The sequence below is a fragment of the Capricornis sumatraensis genome, chromosome 14 (assembly GCF_032405125.1).
Source record: "Capricornis sumatraensis isolate serow.1 chromosome 14, serow.2, whole genome shotgun sequence".
NCBI classification, from domain to species: Eukaryota; Metazoa; Chordata; class Mammalia; order Artiodactyla; family Bovidae; genus Capricornis; species Capricornis sumatraensis.
The window spans coordinates 73624051-73637561 of record NC_091082.1 but is presented as its reverse complement, the minus strand read 5'-3'; the positions used below and the strand labels follow the sequence as shown (position 1 = coordinate 73637561).

At 40.3% G+C, this 13511-nt stretch overlaps 2 pseudogenes; both read left to right on the top strand.

Moving 5' to 3' along the window:
- Positions 1 to 519: 519 nt before the first annotated feature.
- On the top strand, positions 520 to 6023 carry LOC138090294 (F-box only protein 3-like; annotated as a pseudogene).
- Positions 6024 to 12906: 6883 nt separating this feature from the next.
- On the top strand, positions 12907 to 13473 carry LOC138090130 (large ribosomal subunit protein uL22-like; annotated as a pseudogene).
- Positions 13474 to 13511: the final 38 nt, after the last annotated feature.

Below are 13511 nucleotides of genomic sequence, written 5' to 3'. Positions count from 1 at the left end.
CAGTCTCCACTTTCTTACCTCCCAATCTCATCTTGACCACTTCACTCAAGCTTCTAACTTTTCCATTTTCTCATAGAGGTCATCAATCTGATGCTGCCACATCCAATGGACACATCTGTGCCTCCATCCTACTGGGACTTTTAGCAACACTTAGCTTTATTGATCAACAGTTACTTCCTGAAACACTTTCCTCTCTTGTCCTTAGTGTCACCTACTTTCCTAATTTTCTTCATACCTCACTGGATTTTTTTATTCCACTCTTAAACCCCTTTGTTTCTACTCAATCTCTGAACTTTGGAATGATCTTGGATTTTTTCCCTTTTCTTTACCTACATTTATTTCCCAGGTGATTTCACCTGAGTCTCTCATTCTAGTCGCTTTTACCAGCAGAGTATAGATCCCTGACTGGCTTCATAGTCTTTAAAGAGACAAGCAAGGATGATTCCAGGCAGAAATTAAGTTGCAGTTAATCAAGCATACTCCCCACCAAAACCAGACAGAGTTCCCAGGTTCATTCACATGCCCACTTCTCCCCGAGTAATACTCTTTCCTTAGTTAGGACATTACACAGGCTTGTTCAGACCTGTCCTTTCTGTTTAGTGTTCATGGTTCCACTCTAAAGCTCCGGAAGTACCTCTTCCTTCCTCTCCCAAGTCCACTTCCTCTCGCAGAATGTTTCAAAGTTAAACCCAACACAGCCACTTCAAATTTACACAGATCTCCTGACTCTGCATCCAGGATTTTTTTTCTAGTATGTCAGGCTGCCTCTCAGACTCTTACTGATAAGTTTCATTTTATGTTACTCTATGTAGGTCTTTTGCATGAAATTCTTATCCTCCACCCACCACCCTCCCTTCTCCACCAAAATAACTGACCACTCATGCATGGCTCCATAACACTCTTATGCATTGTGGCATAGAGTTTGTTTTTCTAAACAAGTAAAACAAAAAGCTTGTCTTAAAAATAATAAACATGTTATACTCATGCATATCAGCAATATTTTAACACAAGATTTGTTTTCTCCTGTTTTCCTTCACAACAATCTATTACTATGTCAGATTTCAAAACAAAAGCTGGTTTCCACAGGAAGGGAAAACAGGTCAAGGGAAACGAGGTTTAGATTTGAAATTTTACATAGCTTTCCCAGAAACAGTGACGGTTATTGGCACTTTACCACTTTTAATCCTGAGCATGAAATTCAAACTTCTATGGAAACAAAACTATGTAACTATGAACAAAATAAACAACACATTGGTCCCTTCCTGGTGTGAACTTTGGGTACATTTGGCAGCTCTTTCAAATTGTGAGTAATGTATCTCTCCTTCTCTAGCCACTTTAAAAAGGTCAGATTCTAAACTGTCAGGAAGGGTTCTGCTGCTACTGCTGCTGCTAAGTCGCTTCAGTCATGTCTGACTCTGTGCAACCCCATAGACGGCGGCCCACCAGGCTCCCCCGTCCCTGGGATTCTCCAGGCAAGAACAGTGGAGTGGGTTGCCATTTCCTTCTCCAATGCGTGAAAGTGAAGTCGCTCAGTCGTGTCCGACTAGTAGCGACCCCATGGACTGCAGTCTACCAGGCTCCTCTGTCCATGGGATTTTCCAGGCAAGAGTACTGGAGTGGGGTGCCATTGCCTTCTCCACAGGAAGGGTTCAAGTGGCAACTAAACTAAAATAAGGCATAAAGAAAGGCCTCCTTTCATGTTTCTCAAAGCATGTTCTACTGACAATGTCTTGGGTAGCGATTACGTTTATTATGAAGTCTATAGTTTTGTTTGGGTTATGATTCATTTATGATTTTTAACAGGAACCAGAAATTGCCTCATTACCATCTTATTCAAGAAATATGTCTTGCAATGAATTTTGGTATGGTAAACTTTTTTCCCGTTAGGCTAGGATGGGTGTTAAAAATTAAAAATTAGATTATTTCAACAATCTATTGAAGTCAGTGGTTCTAGGACTATAAATCTGTGGCCATGTGTGTGTTCAGGCACTAAGTCATGTCCATCTCTTTGCGACTCCACAGACTGCAGCACGCCAGGCTTCCCTGTCCTTCACTATCTCCCAGAGTTTGCTCAAATTCATGTCCATCAGATCTGTGGCTAGTAAGTATTAATTCCTTTTTATCAGAAATTCTGAGACTACAATAGAAAGAAGTACTGGAGCAGTCAGATTCCTGAGCCTAACTGACCATCACTGAACTAGGCACAGAGCAAGGTACCACAGAAACTATGTTCCCACTTTGGGTCCAGATTACACAGGCTACAGATACAGATTACACAGGCTACAGATACAGATTACACAGCCTTGTCCAGAGTACCACATTGATTTGCTACTTGTACTTGGCATTTACCGTATATTCTTAAGCCATGAGTTCAGTTAATTCAGTTCAGTTCAGTCACTCAGTCGTGTCCAACTCTTTGCGACTCCATGAATCACAGCAGGCCAGGCCTCCCTGTCCATCACCAACTCCCGGAGTTCACTCAGACTCACGTCCATCGAGTCGGTGATGCCATCCAGCCATCTCATCCTCTGTTGTCCCCTTCTCCTCCTGCCCCCAGTCCCTCCTAGCATCAGAGTCTTTTCCAATGAGTCAACTCTTCACATGAGGTGGCCAAAGTACTGGAGCTTCAGCTTTAGCATCATTCCTTCCAAAGAAATCCCAGGGCTGATCTCCTTCAGAATGGATTGGTTGGATCGATCTCCTTGCAGTCCAAGGGACTCTCAAGAGTCTTCTCCAACACCACACTTCAAAAGCATCAATTCTTCAGTGCTCAGCCTTCTTCACAGTCCAACTCTCACATCCATACATGACCACTGGAAAAACCATAGCCTTGACTAGACGGACCCTAGTCAGCAAAGTAATGTCTCTGCTTTTGAATATACTATCTAGGTTGGTCATAACTTTTCTTCCACGGAGTAAGCATCTTTTAATTTCATGACTGAAATCACCATCTGCAGTGATTTTGGAGCCCAAAAAAATAAAGTCTGACACTGTTTCCACTGTTTCCCCATCTATTTCCAATGAAGTGATGGGACCAGATGCCATGATCTTCGTTTTCTGAATGTTGAGCTTTAGGCCAACTTTTTCACTCTCCTCTTTCACTTTCATCAAGAGGCTTTTTAGTTCCTCTTCACTTTCTGCCATAAGGGTGGTGTCATCTGCATATCTGAGGTTATTGATATTTCTCCCGGCAATCTTGATTCCAGCTTGTGCTTCTTCCAGTCCAGCGTTTCTCATGATGTACTCTGCATAGAAGTTCAATAAGCAGGGTGACAATATACAGCCTTGACGTACTCCTTTTCCTATTTGGAACCAGTCTGTTGTTCCATGTCCAGTTCTAACTGCTGCTTCCTGACCTGCATATAGGTTTCTCAAGAGGCAGGTCAGGTGGTCTGGGATTCCCATCTCTTTCAGAATTTTCCACAGTTTATTGTGATCCACACAGTCAAAGGCTTTGGCATAGTCAATAAAGCAGAAATAGATGTTTTTCTGGAACTCTCTTGCTTTTTCCATGATCCAGCAGATGTTGGCAATTTGATCTCTGGTTCCTCTGCCTTTTCTAAAACCAGCTTGAACATCAGGAAGTTCACAGTTCACGTATTGCTGAGGCCTGGCTTGGAGAATTTTGAGCATTACTTTACTAGCGTGTGAGATGAGTGCAATTATGCAGTAGTTTGAGCATTCTTTGGCTTTGCCTTTCTTTGGAATTAATTAGTGGACTGTTAATATAATAAAGGCAGTCATGATCCTGAGTGGCCTAAATGTTTTAAGATGTCAGTGCCACCTTATACCAGCTATGTGACTTCAGACAAATTGATTAATCCCTTAGCTTCAATTTCTTCTTCTGAAAATCAGAGTGCTGATAAGTAACCTAAACAAAACTGTAGTCTGGACTTAATTATGTAAATACATGTATGTATCTGGTTCCCAATAAATGTTAGTTCCTTTCCCTTACATAAATTTAAATCAGGAATCAGTGGCAGATTCTATCATATCACAACTGCTTACTGATTCACATGGGTACTCAACAAGAGTATTCATTTATGTGCTGCCTCTTTAGAGACAAAAAGATTTCTAGGACTTTGGAGCTAATGATAAGAACCTCCATCTTATATCCATTTAATGGATAGAATGCACAGCTTACAAATGCTGTTGAGGCAGTGGGAGCAGTGGGAATGGGCCAGGGCTGGGCAGAGGCTAGGCAAGATGGCAGGTGTGGAGACCGAGTTGGTGTCCCTGATCCCGGTATTGCTGCCCACCCATCGGTTCTTCATTTTATCCTTCTTGGACTGCTGCTGCTGCTGCTAAGTTGCTTCAGTTGTGTCTAACTCTGTGCGACCCCATGACGGTAGCCCACCAGGCTCCCCTGTCCCTGGGATTCTCCAGGCAAGAACACTGGAGTGGGTTGCCACTTCCTTCTTCAATGCTTGAAAGTGAAAAGTGAAAGTGAAGTCTCTCAGTAGTGTCTGACCCTCAGCAACCCCATGGACTGCAGCCTTCCAGGCTCCTCCATCCATGGGATTTTCCAGGCAAGAGTACTGGAGTGGGGTACCACTGCCTTCTCCATCCTTCTTGGACTACAGGGACCTAATCAATTGTTCCAATGTCAGTCAAAGTCTTAGTTAGCTATCAAGTCATGATCTGCTGTGGAAAAGACACTGCAAAAAATAGTGGCTGATTTCTGAGGAAGACAAAACACAGAAGAGTCAGTGTTGGCAATTCCTCTTCACTGATATTTGTTTTAATGTAGGAAGGTATAATGACCATAATGATGCTATTTAAAAGGCCTGGGATGGTCTCAAGAAATATTTGAACCCACATGTCCTCAGATGGTTTATTCTCTAAAAGAAGGTGGGTAATCAAAAAGGAAGATATATTCTCTGGTTCAATCCCTGGGTTGGGAAGATCCTCTGGAGGGCATGGCAACCCACTCCAGTATTCTTGCCTGGAGAATCTCTATGGACAGAGGAACCTGGCAGGCCATAGTCCATGGGTCGCAAAGAGTCAAACACGATTAAGCAACTTAGCAAGCAATAGATGCTGTGGAAGCTCAGATGAGCTGCAAGCTTCCTGATTATCATCCACAATGGGCAAAAGTCAGTAGTTCCTGGTTTGTTGGGAAGCATGGTGCTATCTAATCACTATTATTCTGAGGATTTTTATACTTTGATACAACTTCTGGAGGCTTCTAGCAGAGATAGGGACTGAAATATTATCTCCCTTTAACTTTTTGCATATATACTGGTTTCAGTCAGTATATATAGCAACGGAAACTGCAGAGGGCCAAAACAAAAATGAAATCTTCTGCTAATATCCAGACCAAATGGCTCAGAATCCAGCTGCTATTGACATATTTCAGTGCAACTTTTACTGACTGGTTTACTTCTTATGTCAACAATGTTGTACTGCGAAGAGGGCTTCCCTATCATCAGAGACCAAATTTTCAGCTATGTTCATGACCTAGCATGTGTAGCAATGACTGTGGATATTACAGTTTCAGTTTCCACATTGTCTCTGCCAGAATTTAGTTCTTTACATCCACCCCACTATTTCTTCATATACCAAATCAGAATTGAAATGTCAAAAGACGCACTTCCTGAGAAGACTTGTCAGTTAGATCATTGCTACTGGAGGATAACAAATGCTGAAGGTGATGTGGAAGAAGTTCAAGGACCTGGAGTAGTTGGTGAATTTCCAATCATCAGTCCAGGCCAGGTATATGAATTCACAAGCTGTACCACATTTCTCTACAACATCAGGCTATATGAAGGGATATTATACCTTCCATTTTCTTTACTTGAAGAACAAGATCTTTAATGTTGTCATTCCCGATTACATATGGCATGTCTGACATTCTGGGTATGTATAACTCAATTGGAAATGGGTTCTGATGAATATAAAGAGATGGAAGAGGAAGAAGAGGGGGAGAAGGAAGATGATGATAAGAATCAGCAGATAAGGATGAATCTTATGAAGATGACCAGGAGGAGAGACAGAGAAAAGTCTTTGATGTTATCATTTGAAGACATCATTGTTCTCACTTTTTTTTTTTTTTAAGCAAATTGACTTCACTGGTGGCTCAGATGGTAAAAAGTCTGCCTGCAGTGCAGGTGACCTGGGTTTGATCCCTGGATTGGGAAGATCTTCTAGAGAAGGGAAGGGCTACCCACTTCAGTATTCTTGCCTGGAGAATTCCATGGACAGAGGAGCCTGGTGGGCTACAGTCCATGGGGTCGCAAAGAGTCAGACATGACTGAGCAACTAATGCTAATACTTCCACTGCTGATGGAAGACCTGGGGTGAATTCTCAATAATGTAAATAAACTGTTCTCAGCTTATAGCAATAAAAACTAGCATGAAATGTTGTGCCAGGCCTTGGGTTCTAAGCAACACTACTTTAGGAATTGGATTTGTGTTTTTGAGGTAGAGGAGGAAATGGGAATTTTTTTTTCCTCTTCTTGAAGTCAATGGGAGAATAGTTCTCTACTAAGAAACAGACATTTCTTTGTTTAAAAATTTTATACTTATAAAAACATATAAGTGGGAGGAAATTGTTTTGAATAAGGATTTAAAATGAAGCAGAAATACCTGGTTGTTTGTTCTTTCTTAGACAATTTGTCCTTGAATTTAGAGTTTTCATCACAACAACCTTGCTTTAAAGTCTATCAGTACTTGACCTTGAATCTGGTCTTCAGCTCTACCAACCTTGAATTTAAGTCTTCAACACTATGACCTTATCATATTGTTCACAGATGCATCATTTTTGAGGGGCGGTTTGTAAAAGTATCTATTGCGTTGTTTACTAACAAAAGATTCTTCTCAATGTCTTATGTAGTTTAAATTTGTAAATACTGCTACTGTTTTGTGTCCCCTTCAGTGATTTCTGGATATTTTGTACTCATAGGGAACTAACTGACTAAATAGCTTGAACACTGGTTGGTTGTCCTTTCTTGACTATCTAACTCTGTGATAAGTGACATGAATTTTATGTTAAGATTCAGTATGTTTTCCTGAAACATGGATTTCTTTATAATTAGATAATTGAGAGTCTGGAATGCAATCCTCCAAGTGTCAAAAGTTCACATTTTGAAAACAAATTTTAGTTCCAATCCTGTATTCTGGGTAATTGACTATTTCCTATAAACTAGTATTAACAAGCAAAATATATATATATATATTGTTCAGCTAAAATAATAAAAAATATTAAGGCCATTATAATAGGAAGGAATGCTTGTGGACTCAGCTAGATTTTTTAAACTCGATTTAGTCAGTTTGTAGCAGCACTGAGCTTACTAAAGTGAACTTCAGAGAAAAGGGAAGGAAGTGGTTATTTCAGCTGCAAAAAACAATATGATGAGAACGCAGAAGAAAATAAGATGAGACCAGAGCAAACACAAAGTCTATCAGAACGTTCCTCTGGCTTCACTGATATGTATGCTGTAGATGCTGCACTAGTCCAGTTCAGTTCAGTTCAGTCGCTCAGTCGTGTCCGACTCTTTGTGACCCCATGAATTGCAGCACGCCAGGCCTCCCTGTCCATCACCAACTCCCGGAGTTCACTCAGACTCATGTCCATCGAGTCAGTGATGCCATCCAGCCATCTCATCCTCTGTCGTCCCCTTCTCCTCCTGCCCCCAATCCCTCCCAGCATCAGAGTCTTTTCCAATGAGTCAACTCTTCGAATCAGGTGGCCAAAGTACTGGAGTTTCAGCTTTAGCATCAGTCCTTCCAATGAACACCTAGGACTGATCTCCTTTAGACTGGTTGGATCTCCTTGCAGTCCAAGGGACTCTCAAGAGTCTTCTCCAACACCACAGTTTAAAAGCATCAATTCTTCAGTGCTCAGCTTTCTTCACAGTCCAACTCTCACATCCATACATGACCACTGGAAAAACCATAGCCTTGACTAGACGAAAAATGCTATTTCCGATTCAGGCTCCTGCCCTGAGCATGATTGCTCTCACTGGCATGAATGTGGAAGGATAGGAATAGAAACCAATCCAGTGAAGTCCTGGATTCAATAATACACACACAAAAAAATCAATTCTAGGAGGTTTAACTACTTAAGTATACAAAATTACTGGAAGACAACACCAAAAACAATTTTTCCAAGTGGTAGCTAGATTTGGCTACATACAATTTAAAATTTGTTAATATAAATGACAGACTAGGAGTCACTGACATTAAAATATAAAGCATGTACAAATAAATAAGAAAAAAATGATTACAGTAATAGAAAAGCAGACAAGGGAAATATGTAGAAAATTCCCAAAAGAGAAAATTACAAGGGCCCATATTTATTTTTTAAAAGTTAAACCACACTATTAGTCAAATAAAATGCAAATTATAGAAACTAGAAAACATTGTACCTACCAAAGTTGCTAAAAAAAATTTAATATTAATGCCTAGAACAATGACAGTAAGATAGAAACAACAATAATATTTGGGGGGAGGGAGTTTGACAATTTATTAAGAAGCTAAAAATGATTCATCTTTTGACTCAACAAATCTACTTTTTGTAATCCATTCTAATAAAATAATCATGATTGTACAGAAAATTTTATCCATAAAAATGTTCAAATGGCAATATTTATAATATCAAAAAGGGCTTCCCTATTGGCTCAGAAGGAAAAGAATCCTCCTGCAATGCAGGAGATCTGGGTTTGATCCCTGGGTTGGGAAGATACCCTGGAGGAGGGCATGGCAAACCATTCCAGTATTCTTTCCTGGAGAATCCCTATGAACAGAGGAGCCTGGTGGGCTACAGTCCATGAGATCACAAAGAGTCGAACACAACTGAGTGACTAAGCACAGCACAGCACAGGAAATTAAAAAACTAAAAACAAATGTCCTAAAATAGAGATTGCTAATTAAATTATGTTACATTTATAAAGCAAACGTGTATGCAACCATCAAAAATGATGTTGTAGAAGAATATTTAATAACATAGGAATATGTTAATAATTGACTGCTAAGTAAAAAAAAATTTTTTTTAAGCTATGAAGCAGCATGGATAGCATTCTTCCATAAAAGAAGGAGCAACCCAGAAGACTAGTTAGGAAAAACAGTTTGCTCCTTGGGTATCTGCGTGGAATCATTTGTAAAAGTTGTTGCAATACTGTGTTGAGAGGAATTCAAAAGATACATAGGGCTCGGGGAGAAGAGCTTTGACTCAATCAACAATATCTGGTGGCTACATCCATTCAACAGTGTACTGCTACAATATCTTGAAGTTAAGGATTTTTATTCACTCATTCATTTATTTATAATATAATGTATAATATATGTATGTATATATAAATATGTATATATAATTATATGTATTATAATTTTCCTAGTATTCAGGGTGGTGGTGATAGTTTAGTCGCTCAGTCGTGTCTGACTCTTTGTGACCCTGTAGACTGTAGCCTGCCGGGCTCCTCTACCTATGGGATTCTCCAGGCAAGAATACTGGAGTGGGTTGCCATTTCCTTCTCCAGGGGATCTTCCCAACCCAGGAATCAAACCCGGGTCCCTTGCATTGCAGGCAGATTCTTTACCAACTGAGCTACGAGGGAAGCCCTGTGTATTCAGGGGGAAAGTGCTAAATCGCTCAACAATGTTGAACTGTACATTTGAGATCACACGGTAACTGTGAAAACCTGAAGGTGAAAGAGTAGATTTCTTTATTCACTCATTTTTATTTAACAATTACTTATACAGAGTTTCCTATGTGCAAGCACCATGCTAAAGGCTTCAGAAATATTTAATATCATCTTTTTCTCACAATAATCATATGATACAATATACTATTATTATTCCCACTTTACAAAGAATAGGTGAGGTGACTTGCCCATGGTCAGAGAGCTACTGAGTGGCAAAACTGGGATTCTATCCCAGGAAGTCTGTCTCCTGGTTGGGTCACCACACCATTATGTACAACACCTTGCACAATATATGGACCATTGTTGCTGTCACTGTTTAGTCACTAAGTCATGTCCAGCTCTTTGCAACCCCATGGACTGTAGCCCACCAGGCTCCTCTGCCCATGGAATTTTTCAAGCAAGAATATTGGATTGGGTTGCCATTTCCTTCTCCAATATGATGCTGAAGAAGACTCCTGAGAGTCCCTTGGACAGCAAGGAAATCAAACCAGTCAATCCTAAAGGAAATCAACCCTGAATACACATTGAAAGAACTGATGCTGAAGCTAAACTCCAATACTTTGGCCACCTGATGTGAAGAGTCAACTCACTGGAAAAGACCCTGATACTGGGAAAAATTGAGGGCAAGAGGAGAAGGGGGTGACAGAGGATGAGATAGTTGGAGGGCACCACTGACTCAACGGACATGAGTTTGAGCAAACTCTGGGAGACAGTGAAGGACAGGGAAGCCTGGCATGCTGCAGTTCATGGGGTTGCAAAGAGTCAGACACGATTTAGCAACTGAACAAGAGCAAGGCTAAGTTTTAAACCTTAAATTGAGGACCAGAAAATATAAGATGTTAAATAAATATAGAAGGTGAGAGAGACAGATTCATGCCAGAAAAAAATTAGTTGAGGATTTATTTCAAGTCCAAGAATAAAAATGCAGCAGCTAAGAAAACTAATAATTTTTCAGACTTCATTAATAGAAAAGAAGTAAAGGAGAGGAATGAAAGGGAAAAAATCTAAAAGTGATTGATTGTCTACTGGGTGCTAGGTAGTCTGTATATAGAGAGAGTTTGTTGCTTAATTACTAAGTTGTATCCTACTTTTTTTGCGACCCCACGGACTGTAGCCTGCCACACTCCTCTGTCTATGGGATTCCCAAGCAAGAATACTGGAGTGGGTTGTCATTTCCATATAAATCTCAATTTAATGTCTTTGGAGGAAGGGATTTGTGGGAGACTGGTCTCATCATTGGCTTCAGGGGCTCCCCTCCATCCACATGCATTGCTATGTGACTTTGTACCTCTTTCTTCCTTTCCCTTCCCCCTGCTGCCCCATCAAGCGGTAGAATCTTCACTTTCTGAATTTCAGCTGGATTTTCTTTGGCCAAAGAATGCAACCAAAGCAACATCACGCCAGTGCTGACTCCACGTCTCACAAGACCCTGTGTGCTTCCACGCTGCCTGTCTTGGAACCCTGCTAGTCACCCTATGAGTAAGTGTGGACTCACTTGCTAGAAGATAAGAGACCATTTATGTCATCACAGCTGAAGTCATCCTAGATCAGTCAACCCACTGAGTTCAGATATAAGAGAGGTCAGCCAAGTTTAACCGACCCTACCATAGTCTCTTGAGAAATAACATGTGGTTATTGCTTTAGTCATTAAGTTTTGAGCTGTTTGTTGACATGGCAATAGTCATATGACACTGCATTTTTTTTTGTTTTGTTTTATAAAAGCAAAAACGGAGGCTGAAAGAAGTATTTTACCCAAAAGCACCAAATTTTTAAGCCTATCTGGGAAGTCAAATCCAAACTATTTCATTTCAAAGCTCAGCCTCCTAACACTACCATCAAATGTATAACATCCAGATATTAGAATAACCACCTCACTGACTCTGCAGTAAACTTGCTACACAAGAAGTACCATATTTAATTCTACACACTTGAAATGAATCCAGAAGAAACTAAAAATAATTTTATAAACTCTATAAGAAAAACAAGGGAAAGGAGGGTTTGCTTAGGTTGGGAAAGATAAAACTGAAGAAGGACATAAAGAGAAGGATAAATTGTTTTCCATTGTTACTGTCTCATTTACTGTGATTCCTTCAGGAAACAAGCTCCCCATACACAGAAAGATACATACAGTCCCTCGAGCCTATCATTGAATTCAGGTGAACTCTCAGTCTTGTGGTGTTTATCACACAAGGGTCTTCTTGACCTTCACAGGCTCACTTTGAGCTTTTAGATGGCCCTTCCCAAAACCATATCTGTTTATAACCACACTGTTCTCACCTTGATTGTTTTCTTAAATCCTTTTCCAGGTAACATGTCTACCAGCTTGACTTGGCCTCTGAAACTTGACTCTTCCCTCTACAATGATGTAATAAGGAAGTTCCTTCATACCACAAACCCAAGTCCTGTCTTGTGCCTCCACTATCACCATCCTCAGAAACATAGAGGGTTATTTTTGTTTTCTGTAATCCAGCCAGAGATGAGGGAGGAAACAGAAGATGGAAAAGGTACCTACTTCTTAACCACCTCAGCCAATAAGCTATGTGTGCCAGATTCCATTAGTGAGAGATAGTCACATGTCCCCACTGAAGTGTAAGACGAATTGGGAAATGCAGCCCTTGGCCACTTCCAAGAAGCCACTGCCCAGTAATTACTCCTCACTCTGAAAAGGGAATGCAAATATTTGGTGAAGAGTCAATCACCACTACTGCCCCTGGATAATAAAACAAATGGGCTTTAAGTTCTATTATAACTCCAGTTTTCATGACTCTCACCTTTCACAAAGGTTCAGCATAAGAAATATCACTTGCATTTAACTGCAAATTCTTCAAATTTCTAGTCTGAACACATTGATCACAAGTTCTTATATTAGAGCTTCAGGACTTACTGACTAAATAACAAGAAGAATGTACTCCTCTAAACTTTGTATGCCCAGAACATATAGTAACTTCCCAAGGAATATTTGTTGAATAAATGAATATATGTTATCCAGGGTTACCCACACAAAATGAACCTGAATTCTCCCTTGAATTTAATGTCAGAGATGTTTGTTTATTAAAATAAATTTCTACACCTGTCTGCTCCTACCACATTAAGCTAGTGATGGTTCTGTGAGCATGTAATATTATGGTCCTTCATACATGTTCAGATACAGCTTCCTTTGCCTAGATTAATCCATCCCCATATTCACCTGGAAAATAGCCTTTCCCTTCCTCAAGAGTTGGTTCAAGCTTTTCTAGTAAGCAGCCTGAGGTGACCTCTAAAAATGGTACGGTATTCACGTGACCCAGAAAATCCCATAAAATCATGCAAATCAAGAGGTTCAGATCTTCGTGTTCACTTTAACAATACTTGTGAAACTTCCCAGGCCATTAAGAATATGCAATCTGAAAAGCCACCAAGTATCTAAAGGCCATCACCTTAAAGAAGCAACATGTGCCGTTCCGTCGTTACAACGGTGGATTTGGTAGCTTTGCACAGGCCAAACAGTGGGGCTGGACACAGGGTCAGTGACCCAGCAAGAGAGCTGAATTTTTACTGCACATGCTCAAAAATGCAGAGTAATGATAAACTTAAGGGCTTAGATGTAGATACTCTAATCAATGAGCATATCCAGGTGAACAAAACCCCTAAGATGCAGGGCGGGACTTACAGAGCTCATCGTCAGATCAACACATACATGAGCTCTCCCTGCCACATGGAGATGATCCTTCCTGAAAAAGAACAGATTGTTCCTAAACCAGAAGAGGAGGCTTCACAGAAGATATCTTCACAGAAGAAAAAGATATCCCAGAAGAAACTGAAGAAACAAAAACTTATGGCCCAGAAATAAATGCTGCCAAAAATAAATGCAAATAAAAGTAAACAAAC